Source organism: Tiliqua scincoides, chromosome 6 (assembly GCF_035046505.1).
Source record: "Tiliqua scincoides isolate rTilSci1 chromosome 6, rTilSci1.hap2, whole genome shotgun sequence".
Classification (NCBI taxonomy): domain Eukaryota; kingdom Metazoa; phylum Chordata; class Lepidosauria; order Squamata; family Scincidae; genus Tiliqua; species Tiliqua scincoides.
Window position 1 is genome coordinate 64,115,426 of NC_089826.1, and position 13,754 is coordinate 64,129,179.

A 13,754-nucleotide genomic window follows, 5' to 3' on the forward strand; every position below is an offset into this window, starting at 1 on the left:
TTTGCTGCATGGCCCGTGTGGCTGCTAACACCATACCAGTTTAGACCCAGTCTCCCACAAAGCATGCTGGGGATGCTACAGCAGGCTGCACACTGACTGTTGCTGCCACAAGCCATATGCATCACGCCAAGGAATGCATACATGACAATCTGGAAGGAAACTAGTCTGCTACAGAAGTTCTTTGGCTTGTAGATGTGCATACCATGAAGGAGGGTGTAAAAGCTCAGGGAGACAGTTGGGGGACTACAGCTGCTGCAGAATTAAGTTTTAGTCCACACAGGACACTTTCCATTCTAGTGTGAACCTAAATATGATGATTCTCTGCAATGATTTTCTATATTTAAAAGATTTTAGAGAGACTAAGGAGTGTGTCTGGTTTTCTGTATTTCCGTATCTAACTTCTGACGCCAAGCCAGCTCCAACCTGGTATCTGCCAAGTCGTGCATTGCTGGGGTGCCACCAGCACTGTTTGGGTGCTTTTTGTGGCTATACTGGGTTCATGGTATATTCATTAGTGCAGGGCCTTGGGGATGGGAGGGTAAGGGGCACACTGTACCTGGAATTTTTCAGATGTACAAACCGAAGTAGTACTGCTGTTTACATTTGAGAAGCCATTGAATGGAAGCAAGCCAAAGCAACCATTCATGAATAAAGGGAGTTTTCGTACTCTGAAGTATGCAGCATCCAAACAAATGCTGGTTCCTTCTTTTAACAGCACTTAATATCTTGCCTGAAAGTGAGAAATGCTCTTTAGCTTTCTAGGCAGTGGCATAGCAATGGGGGGGCAGTCCATCCAGGGTACCAGCAATTAGAGGGTGCTAAGGGGGGGCAGTATTTCTGGCTTACAGGAGGCTGTCACCAAAGAGCAGTGAGCTGGAGAGCTGGCAGTGCTCACCTTGGCTGGAGCCAATGCACACCTGCATACACATGTTCATGGAGCACACCACAGGTGGCTTCTCCTCTCCCTGGAAACAAAAGCTCAGTAACCTGGAAGTGACATGTAACAGCATGTCACTGCCAGACTTCTGGGTTCCTGAGCTCTGTACTGGGTGATGCCACCCTGAGTGATGCCACTGCTTCTAGGAATTAATATTTAGAATGCAAACAGACAATAAAAGAGTACGGCAATAGAATTAGAGGTGGGGCCTTAGTATCTGCTGGGGATATGTTCCAGACTCCCCCCCCCCCCGATACTGAAAATCCGTGTTGAGCCAGATCTGCAGATATAGAATCCACAGCTACAGAGGCCCCACCTGTACACATAAAATAAAGCATAACTCCTATATAGCAATAAAAAAGTTGTAAAATAAATTATTTGAAACAGATACATTTCATAGCTTTCTCTCCTCCCCTGAACTTACAAGTTGAGAAAAATGTTTGAAAAAATTTCCTGAATTTGAAATCTTTTTGCCCATTTAAAGCCCTGAGTAGAACCTGCTATGACTGAGGGCCAAAGCTTTGACAATAGTACTTTCAAAGTAGAAATTCTGACAGCTTTTTATAACACTGCCAGCACACTTTGATATAATATCGGTGCTTTCCCCTGCTTATGACATTAATGCGCTATTGTCATGCTCTTCAGAAGTGAAGTCAAGTAGACAGACTCAGATGAAACTCCTCACTGGAGAGATCGTTCAAGGACAAGACATCCCATTCCCCACCTGCTCAGATAAGATTTTTAATTTAAAAATCATACAGTACTTTCTTACACAGAGAGATCTGAAGGTCAGTCAGGTGACAAGCACTTGGCTTTTTCATTTACAAAAAATAAAGGAGCTCTTCCCCTCCCCCCCAAAGAAACTTGAACTGGTCAATAGACTGATCATGTCGAAAAGAGATTTATGAAATCAAGCATAGGGAAGAACAAGATGACGTGCCAAATGTCAAGGGGCTTTCTTTCTTCCTAATTGCCAGCAAGAAAATCTGAGATATGGTTAAGACGTCATAGTACATTATATAGATAACAACAACAACAACAACAACAACAATACAGGTATTTCTATACCGCCTTTCTTGGTCCTCAGATTTCTCCTTAGACTTTACTCAAGGCGGTTTACATAGGCAGGCAAATTAAATCCCCGTAGGGATTTTTACAATTTGAAAGAAGGTTTCTATCTTTCAAGAAACCACAACATTCAGATGTTTCTTTCTTGATCTGGTCGCACATTCTGGCCTCCATCCTCCCACGCTCAGAGCAGATGGAATGGAATATAGATCCTCTCTTTGAGAATTATCTAGGGGCAGGTGAGCCACCAAAAGATAATAAGGTATTCAGACAGTAGCAGAGCCGGGAGGGGGGAGGCGACATGGTAAGTACTGCAGATGCCTCAATGTGCCCTGTAAGCGGACCTTCCCACTTGCCATTGGAGCCATTCAGGGCAGCGATGGCAAAAGCACACATTGCTGTCATTACCTTGCATGGCTCTGATGGAGAGTGGGAGAAGCTGTTTACATGGCATGTTGCAGTACCTGAAGTACTTGCTGCGCTGCTCTGCCTGGCTATGCTACTGAGTTCAGATTAGGGCCAGCCCAAGACCTCCTAGTGCCTAAGGCATGCGGAATGCCTGCCCCTCTTATCTGGTGATGTGTCAGCACCTGCTCCTTCTGCTATCCTAGAAAAAGGAAGAGGGGGATGGAGAGGAAGGAGTGTGAAGTTCATTTCTCCACTCCAAACTTCAGCTTTTGCTCTGTCCCACTATTCCTTTTCCAAATCAAGGAATTGGAGGGGGAGAATCATGGAGCTGAGTAGGTGAACCAAGGAGGTCCCCCCCACACCAATCTGCTGTCTGAGGCAATCACCTCAGTTAACCTCCTGCATTTGCTCACAGTCAGTGCCAGGCCATTTTAGTCAGTGCCACAGTCAGTGCCAGTGCCTTGCATCTTAGGCAAGGCTAACTACTTGCATGCCCCCCATTTTTTTTCCACAACTTTACAGTTAATTATATTCCATAGCACTGTTGTGGTATTTATCTTAAAATAAAATAAATACAATGTCAGTTGCATTTTTACATGGGTTAAAAAAAATCTGTGTAAAACTGTGCCCCTCAAAGGTCAGTATCGTGCCCCACTGTGCCCTAGGCAATAGCCTAGTTGGCCTGATGCAGCCCTGGATGGGCCAGACCTGGTTTGAATACTACATTGCTGCCAAACTGGTCCATGAGATTAAAGGCATTAGTGCTCCCAGTATGTTTACATCTTCGTAGTTCCCCCCTCCATTCCAAAGGTGTTTTTTTTCAGATGTTAATCACATGGCGGATGGATTTCATTCCAACCACTCCTCTACACATGCTAATAATTTTACTTTGAAAACAACTGAGAAAACACCCCTGGAAATCAGTGAGCCATGATTATTTTAAAAAAACCCCAAACAACCTTTTATCACATAGGACTGGTTCCACATCTCAGGTGTTGTCTTCATGAGCCCATAAAGATCCTGTTTATCTGTGGTTGTTTCTTTTTATCACAGAAGAACATGAAGCTTGATTTCCCCCAGTCTGACTTGATTTCAATGATTCTTCACTTGCCAGGTTTCAAAGCAGCACTATCATTTGGTATGGTGAGAAGGGAGAGTTTAGGTGCCATTAAAGGTGATGAAGACAGGTGCACTTAATGCCTGGTATGCAGTTTATTGGGAAATTCTCCTGCATAAGTCTCCTTGAAAAGAACAGGAACTAAGCAAGAACGTTACCATGTCTTTGAACACATTCAGTGCCCAGTCTTATGCTTTTCTGGTGCCAAGTGGGGCAGTAGTGCCGAAATGGCTGCCACTATATCCTGTGGGGCCAGAGCAGCAGCTGGAGGTCTCCTCAGAGTAAGGGAACATTAGTCTACTCAGAGATGTGCCAGCTATTTAGCTGGCACAGAATCAAGGAGAGCTGTGTTGGGCTCCAAGGTTCAGGAAGGTGGATACGATGTGGCAGAAGCCTCTGCTGCCATCCTGCCCCCTCCTGAGCCTGAACCACCCTCTGGCCCACCCTCTTCACATTCAGTTTCACCCCCTTCCCACCATCCTCCTGTCCTTTCTCGCCCCAAAATGGTTCCCTGCTGCCTGGTGGGGACATCTACCACTGCATACTCTCCTTTGGTTTCCCACCACCACAGAGGTCCAACACCAACTGGCACTGGACTCTCTGTTGATGCCACTTGTTGCACACCACCAGTGAAATGCCTTATGGCATTTTTGCGACATCCATTGCCGTCAGCCACCATTACTGTCAGCAGCCAGCGTGACAGCAGCCAGGGCTGCCCTGGTGGATCGGGCTGAAAGTCGACTTATACGGAGTCAGAGCACTGGGTCCTATAGTATTGTCTGATTGGCAGTGAGGCACCAGGCTGCCATTCTCTGCCCTACCTGGAGATGCCAGGAAGACACCTTTGGCTGGCCCTGATAATATTGGTTTGGGAAAATAAAAGATGAAAAAGTAGGATTTGCTTCAGGTGAGATCCATACTGTGTCTGACTGACAGGAGAGAGGAAAATAGGCTTTGTATTCCACCCAGCATTTCAATTCACATGCAGCGAATTGCAGCAGATCTGCTCCAGTCTACCAGAATGCAAGGGAAGGGCTGCCTTTTCAAAATGTGTCAGCTCCTTTCTTTTTTTTCCAAATGCTACTTGGCATTAACACAGGTATTTTTCTTTTAAAAGAATTAAAACTGAGTCAGACCCAAAGAACTGGTGGTCAATTTGCTCTTTCTCAAACTTTCCAAAATTCTTCGAACTGCTGCCATTACACATATCTTAGTGACTAACGTGCTTCCTTATGCTTAGAACTTATAATTAGAGGTGTGATTTTTTTTTTGTGATAACCAAATAAAAACATATAACACCGCTTTCTGCACTTCTCAATCTTTTTGGAAAAAAAAACAAACGAAAACCCCAAAATCTGTGGAAAAAAAAAAACCCATTTTCTACCACCTAATTGGCTGTGTAATGCACTGTTTCTCGAACTGTGGGTTGTGAACCAATTTCAAGTGGATCCCCATTCATTTCAATATTTTATTTTTAATGTATCAGACTTGATGCTACCATGGTATGTGACTGCATTTGGGGAAATGTCACAGACCTGTACGTTTAACAAGCTACTATGCATGTTCTTTTAACAATTGTAGTAAATGGAACTTACTCCTGGGTAAGTGTGGGTAGGATTTTAGCCTAGGATTATTAAAAATTTTCCTGCTTGATGATGTCACTTCCGACCATGACATCACTTCTGGTGGGTCCTGACAGATTCTTATTCTAAAAAGTGGCTCCCAATGCTAAATGTGTGAGAACCACTGGTGTAATGATTGTCACATAGTGCTAACACTATACCAACTATCAACCCAATCCTAGTCACACTTTCTTGGGAGTAAGCCCCATTGACTCTAATGGAATTTACTTCTGCGTAGACATGCATAGGATTGGGCTGTATATCACCTACCTAGTACACTTTTAAATCAATTATAATTTAAGATAGCTTTAGGATTTATAATTATTAAAAAGTGCCCTTGGATAAAAACTCAGACCACTTTCTGCATTTTGTCCTTTCGGAAAAAACAAAATCTGCAAAAATATTATTATTATTATTATTATTATTATTATTATTATTATTATTAAATAATAATAATAATAATAATAATAATAATAATAATAATAATAATAATACGGTTAAGAACACCTGTGCTTATAATCAAGAAGTCTTAGTATATAAGCAATTACTTTGTCAAAATCCAGTTCATTTTGTGAATGCATTCAGCTGTTGCTTTGAGGAGTAGTGCTCAGTTGGGATGAACAAACACTTCATCAAGACCTGAACAATAATTAGATATGACCTACACTGACAGTGCAATCCTATGCACTGAGCACAGTGGGTCTTCCGAGTTACCCTGCATAGAACTGTTCTGTAAGGAGTCTGTAGGTCTGCTCACTTGCATAGTATTATTAATGGAGTGATATACTTCACTGTCTCTTAGTCTTTTGATCCCAGTTTTAATCAAATACTACTCAACAGGAGGTGTACTCAAGTGTTATATACTTGAGTATACTGTACCCAAATACATGGGAGAAGAGTACACTAGAAGTCTATGCGTTCAGCATTCTTGCAGTTGACCAGATCAGGCACTGCCTGAGGACTACCCCCTGGCTGGGCTGAGCCACTGATCCCTCAAGTAGCAGGGTGGTAGTGGTGCCCAATGCATCATTGGGCAGGTAAGGGGTGCTGTGGACAACTGAGTGCAAAGCTTTGCCCAAGGCCCCCAGCAATCAGAAGAGAACATCAAATGCATAAGTGCATCCAAGGGACGCAATCCAGACAGACAACAGCAAGCACGTCTAAGGTCCATCAGTTTTAAGAGACAGAAAGTAAAATCCTTTTATTAAACCAAATAAGGCTTGAAGTGTATATGGTTGGCAACCTTCAGTCTTGAAAGACTATGGTATAAGCCTGCAGCACCCAGTATTCCCAGGTGGTCTCCCATCCAAGTGCTAACCAGGCCTAAACCTGCTTAGCTTCAAAGGACCCAGGAGAAGAATTGTGTATCACTGCTGTATTGTGTCTCAGGTCCTTGGCTGAGGTCCTATACAGCCAAGGTATAGAGGCAAGTACAGACATTATCAGAAGGTATACCCAAGTTTTAGCACATCACAAATCAAAGTGTCAGGGCATGAACACACCAGCAGACATTATAAATTATAAACGAAACTGAGTTTGCAGATGCCATCAGCAGAGGCCAGGACAAAAAAGGTTGGACTAATAAACCAAAATGTTGGTTATACATAAAGGACAAAACAGGCCATGACAAACCCAAAGTTTAAAGTAGCAGTATAAGAATAGTGGTTTGTTTAAGACTCAAAACTCATTTATATGGTTATCATCAAACAGCAAACAGTATGTTTTGGAATATTAACAATAGGAAGAGGAATTTCAGTTAAAAACTGGTTTAATTGCATCCTAATCAGAAAGATTCTTGAAGGGACATCAGGTACAGCAGGGTGTGGGCTGCAACCCTGCTCAGGTCATCGGTGGGGGAGGCTTTCTGGAGAAGGAATCTGAAGAGACTGCCAGGCGGCCTGGCCACAGGGCAGGCCACAGGGCCTGGCCACAGGGCAAATTCGTTTATTATGCAGGAAGACTTCTGCTTTCAGACGAGCACATGCACATTCTCCCTGTGAATTCTCCCCTGAAGTGGGGAGCCCAAATTTGCAAGACCTTAGAGCAGGGGTGCCCAAACCCCGGCCCAGGGGCCACTTGCGGCCCTTGGGGGCTCCCAATCAGGCCCTCAGGGAGCCCCCAGTCTCCAATGAGCCTCTGGCCCTCCACGGACTTGCTGGAGCCCATGCTGGCCCAATACAACTGCTCTCAGCATGACGACGACTGTTTGACCTCTCACCAGAGCTGTGGGACAAGGGCTCCCTCCACTACTTTATGTTTCATGTCTGTGATGCAGCAGTGGCAGAGAAGGAAAGGCTGGCCTTGCTTTGTGCAAGGCCTTTTATAGGCCTTGAGATACTGCAAGACCTTCATTCACTCATATAAGTGCCACCTCTAATAAATTCATTTATGTAAATTTATTCAAATTTTAAATGTAAATTAATTCTTTTTTCCCCTGGCCCCCGACACAGTGTCAGAGAGATGATGTGGACCTCCTGCCAAAATCTTTGGACACTCCTGCCTTAGAGGAAGGTGACGCATGGATGGTGGTGTCCAACAGTGCTACAGCCTTCTGTTCTGATGAATGGCCCTTATTTAGCATGTTCTTGTGTCACCTGGGCCGGGCCCAGACAGCGGGGGTCTCCTTGAGAATAGGGGGTCTACTCGGGAGTAATGGGCTCCTCGGGAGTAGGGGAACTGAGCAATTACTGTCCAGATCTGGCCCCCAGGTAAGGGGTCTCCCTGGGAGTAGGGCATGAGATCTTGGGAGATCCCAGGTTGGTCACATGGCCGGAAGAGGTGGGGCTGGCTGGGCTGGCTGCTGGGCTCATAAGGAGCCCAGTAGGCATAGGAAGAGGTAGCTTCTCTTTGGGCTCCTGCCTAGGGAGGGTGGCACAAGGAAGCAAGAGCAACCCTTGGCCTGTCCCTCTACCTTTCCCTGGCCTGGAAGGGGTTGGCTAGGACCTGAGCCGGGGCACCTGGCCTCCAACCCTGCCCATCAGCTGGACCACTGCACCCCAAGTGGAGAAGCTCTCCAGCCATCGACCCAGTGTCACAAGGGGCATCTGTACCACACTGTTTACCTGTGCCTTGGCAACACTGCTGGTCACATTAAAGACTGTGTTGGGAGGGAGCCGCTGTGATGTACCAAGGCCCCCCTCATGAATGTAAAATCCCTGACTCGATTAAATCATCCTTCCCGGCCTCTTATCCAGCTTCAGTGTCTCCTTCCACAGCAGCTTAAGTCAGAGAGGGCTCTCAGCAGCCGGGAAGTAGCTCCATCCCGAGGGGAGGAGGGACAGGCCCCACCCATGGACATCACATCTTGATTCGAGGGAGCCATGCTTCATCCCGTCCAAGGTGATGACCTGGAGTGTCAGCTAAGGAACCAGGATGGAGTGAGGAGAGACTCTCATGTGGAATGTGAGGTCATTGGCAACCTTTCCACCTGCAATATAGGGCTAATAACACAGATTTACTTTACAAGATTTTTGAAAGAATCACTGCAACAATGACTGTGGAATGCTTTGAACATTCTAATGTATGATGTAAATGTGAAATACTTACAAATTGTTGGGGGGGCGGGCGCTGAGGCTAAGAATTAGTGGCTACCTAGTGAGTTCTTGGCAAAGGCAAGATTTCAGAGAGGAACTTCTCAGCTCACAACTTACACTCTTCAGTGCTACACTACACACCAGCTATCAACAGATAACAAATCGCTTGGGCTTTCCCATGCTCAGACAATTTCAAATAGGTTGCACATGTGGAACAGATGCTCTGGGCACAGTCTGCGTTTCTTTGCACAGTGTGCTTGCACAAGCAGCCTGCCAGAAAAAAAAACATTTCTGAGCACAGAGAGCTGGTTTCTGCATGCAGGACAAGTTCCCTGGATTGTGCCCATGACCTTCAAATCACTGAATAAACTTGCTTGCAATGTGAAATATGTTATAATGAAAAATGCAAATTACATTCTTGTTTACAAGGCAATATTAACCTTTCTAGTAAAAATCTTTTAAATTATGGTAATTGTACCCTCTTTCTTTTGAATATGTTATATTTCAGGAGAAAGTGTCTAATTAATATGCTGCAGTTCAATATTTGACTTTTGTCACCTCTCTGGAACGTGTAATTAGAAAGTCTCAATCTATCTAATTATAGTCACTGCATTGATCAGTGTTGTGTAATCTGCATCTTTATTTGTAGTGAAAATAAACTTCAGAGAAAGAAAAAGTTAAAGTTTCTTAAAAAACAACACAGCACTCCACCTTTCTGCTTTTTCCATTGTGTGGCATGCAGCTTTGGCTTCCTGTAGATGGAATGCAATGCAAAGAAATAGGCATCCTTAAAGGAGAAATGAATGGGTATTCGGAAACAACAGACACAAACAGGCAGCCCAGTCCTAAGCTGGGTCCCGCCAGTGGGACAGGTGCATGCAAGGTCATAAATGTGCAGTAAAGCATGTTGCGACTGCATGAAGGCCAGTGTCACCAGCAGAAAGTCCTGAACTGGCAGGCCTGCACCAGCGTCAGAGCAGCACCTGTTGACTAGGATACATCCACTTCCAGGTGGCAGGAAGGCAGGGGGAGGGCAGAATGGAAGCAGGAAGGAGGTGTTTTGAGATGGGGGACTGTGGGGAGGAGGGTAGTTCAGGCTGGGGAGGGGATAGCGGAGGAGGCCTCTGCCACATCCAAATCCCCCATCCTGGACTTGAAAGCTCTACACAAGCTACTTGGTTCTGCTCCAGGATTTGAGCTGGCATGGCTCTGAGTAGACCCACCGAGGCTGCACAGGTTTGATAAGGGTAAGGGAAAAAAATGTTTCCTTACATCACGGAAATCTCTGGCTAACTCTCTGCCTGCGCAGTATGCAGTAGTTTTGGTGCCACTGTATCACACCATGGGTAGCCAGGTTAGGATTGGGCTGTAAGCCTAACTCACCTGTTGTAGCATTTCCCTCACCTGGTTGCTCAGGTTTTCATGCTGGAAAGCATGACATATGCAAAAAGCTAAGGAAATCATGAAAATCTCAAAGCCCTTTAGAAATGTAAAGCTATGAACAATATTTCAGTATAAAGTTGATTTGAGTTCTTAAAGTTCTAAACATATTTTGGGAGCAAATTAGCTAGCCAAAGCCACACAGCCCTATTTTGCAAGCATGCAGTGCTGCTGATGGAGTGGTGCTGCATGCTATGGTGGGGGCCATGATATGGCCATGAGAGGTACCTCCCTCTTTTACTTACCTCCTGGTAAGCTGCCCGGTCACCAAAGTGTCTCCTTGGACATAGGCCAGCTATTTTGCTGGTGAAAGTTCGAAGAGAGGAAGGAGGAGGGTCGGCAAAGGGAGATAGGATCCAGTGTGCATGACTGCCACCTCTTCTGACCCCCAAACCTCCCCCCCCCCGTTTGGCCCACTCCCTGCCACAATCCTTCCCATGCACGGCCCACAGACTTCCCCCTTTGCTACCTTACCTGCAACAATGGAGAATCCAGGCAATTCTGGCAAGTGCACCGAGCCTCTGGCTGTTTCTGCCTGCAGCTCCACAGCATGTGATGGTGCTGCAACATTTGCCTTGTCACAAGGGGACACTGCAACGCATTGTTAGATCTGCTGCCATAAGTGGCCATAGGATTGGGCCTTTAATGAAGTAGAGAAAATGATAGAATAGCATATTAATCGCCCAATGAAACTCCTTGGCTACAGTCTGCTCCTAGTGATCTTCTGTATTCAACATAATAACAAAAAATAACACAAAAGGTTCATTTAATCTGGCATTACATTTCCGATAGTGGCCAACCAAATGCCTTCAGGAAGCCCAGAAGCAGGACACATCTCTCTTTTGGTGGTATTCAGAGGCACAACATTTGCAAGGTAAATACGCAAGGTAGATTCTGAGAAGGGTAAATGTAGAGGTGGGAACCAGTATGCCAAATTTATCCTTAAATGGTACAAGGGCAAAAGAAAGTCTGTTTACATTCCCTCTGCTGTGATAACAGGAAGCAGGGACAGACTTCTACTTTACGGCTATTAATCCAGCACAATCATGGCCAACTGAGCCTTCCAACACAGTGTTATTTCCTGATCAAACCCGACAGCATAATACAAGCAGGGAACCTGGGCGCACTGACTTCAGGGAGACTCTCTCATCCTACATTGCAGAATCAATCAGCCTCATGGAGAAGGAGCTTCTTCAAACAGAAAGCTCTTAAGCTACACTGAAAAGTATTAACCATCTTGGAATCCCTGACAATGTTGGTTTCTTTAGGTTTATGCATGCACCCTCCATCTCCCTGTACCCTTTTCACCCCTAAAAAAAAAAGAGAAATTGCAGCCAGTTAACTGTGTGATGCTGTCCAGATGCATCGTGGCAGGAATGCAAAGGGCTGAACATTATCTCCAAGACATATGATAGATATGGATAAAGTCCTGTGCATGTTCAGACACACACACACACACACACACACACACACACACACACACACACACAGAGTTTTCTGCAACAGTAAAGCTAGTACCTCAAAGTCAGCTTGTAGGGCAGTGAAATGAGGCCACTCAAAGACAGGAAGAGAGTGTTTGCGTACCTGAATTAGCCCTGTCTGCAAAATATAATTTGCTAATAAAAAGCCTCTTCCCCACCCTGAAATAGGCTGATAAGTGCTTGGGAAATATGTTGCTCTCTGGGCACAGAATATTCAGGGTAGTTAAGAGTTCAATGTGGGGAGGGGAAAAGAGAGTAGAAATTGACCTAATCAAGCTCCTAACATTATATGTTTTCCTGGAATGGGAGGGGATTAGATGAAACCAGGTAAGAGGTACTGTCAGGCACATAACAGTCCTGCTGGATCATCTAGTCTGGGGGTCCATAACTTGTGGGGCCTGCAACCCCACTGTGTTTTGGACTGTGTTTTATAAAAAAAAATGCCTTGATACACTTTTTTTATATCTTGAAATTCCATGTTTGTTGTTCTACATTTTTGCCATATATATATTCATGGCAATTTCAGGAAAGCAGCAAGTAATAATAGTAACAATGGGAATAAAATTAATAAACAAAGCAAATTGGGTGTGTGAATAAGCATTTTGAAATTATATGGGGAGTGCACGAGGCACAAATGTTTATGAAGCTCAGATATAGTCCAATTAGTTCAGCATCCTGTAGCAAGGCATGGCCAGAGAAATGTCTCACAAAAGTCCACAAACAAGACATGGTCTTGCAGGCTTGAATAAGGCAAAATAAGATTTTAGCATCAACCCTGATCAAGAAAGACACGAGTCTGGCCTGGCTCACATGCCCTCTTAGTATCCACCCAGGACCATACGGTGCCAGGACCATTGCATTCTGGGTAACTGTTTCCTGGTCAGATCCATCCCAGTATTGGACATTTGTATTTCTTCTATTTGCATCCCAGACATTTGTGTCCCCATATATATTTATATTAGATGTACTTAAAAAAAAATCAAAGGTAGGGTTCGGATTTGGGCTGGGATAAGAGGCTTGGAGTATGTAATATGGGGTTTGTTGCCCAGTTACAGTGGGTTGCAAATAACCAGAAAACACAAAAATAAAATAATATAAACCCAAACATGAATGTCCAGGAATGCCATTGACCAGGATACATTTGACCAGGTTGGTTGTCCAGAATGCAAACACCCTAGTACACACATACACACATGTTGTATACATGCTCGGTTAACACTGAAGTTTCCCAATGTCTCCAGTTTAGACGCATTTGCACATTTGCAATTCAGCCTTGTATGTGTTTTCTTTCCAATGGTATGTGTCAATGTGACCCCACTGCAGTTGCAACAAACACAGTTGCTACTTCCAATCTGAGTGACTTTCAGTGGTTAAAGAATCCATCTTAGTGGCTAATAAAGAGAGACAGGAGGATATGTACTTAGGAGTTAAATAAGCTGTTGGCGTTTAAGAAGCCTTGAGTGTATAATTCATTTTATAATAAATTGGAGAGAATATGGCAGGAAGCCTATTCAGTGACTATTCACAGTATGTCCTTAAATGGCATTATCAGTCTTTCACATCTACAAGCTACACAAATTTACAGAGTTCATGTGTCTATCTTTTAAGAGCAGAATGGGGTAGGAGATGAGCCATGCTATAGGATGCCTTTCTCAACAGACTGATGGTGATGGATGGACAGAATACAATACCTCCAAGTACAACTATGAAAGGGCAAAACTGCTCTCAGGAGACTTTTCACAGTTTCTAAATAAGCAGTTTCAGGGAACAAATGGGGAAAAACATCCAAAAGCAAAGGCAAAACATAAAGAACGGTGGCAAATCATTCACCAGTAATATGGTGGAGATGCCAAAAGAGCCATCCACATGTGGTGACTTTCCCCTTTAGGTAGGATTTTAGAAAGAACATCCCTGTAGCAATCCAACAAATATCTGGTTTTTCCCCCAAATCCCACAATCAAAATGCCATCTTTACAAAGCTGCTGTTCATGCTGTTGTACATACATACATAAGACCTTTATTGGCATAGATAATGGAAATACGAAACAACAACCAAACATTAAACATTCAGAACACACACACAATAAAATAAAACACTCGTAATCATCCAATACCCCCTCCCCCCATTCACCATAATATAGCGGAAGA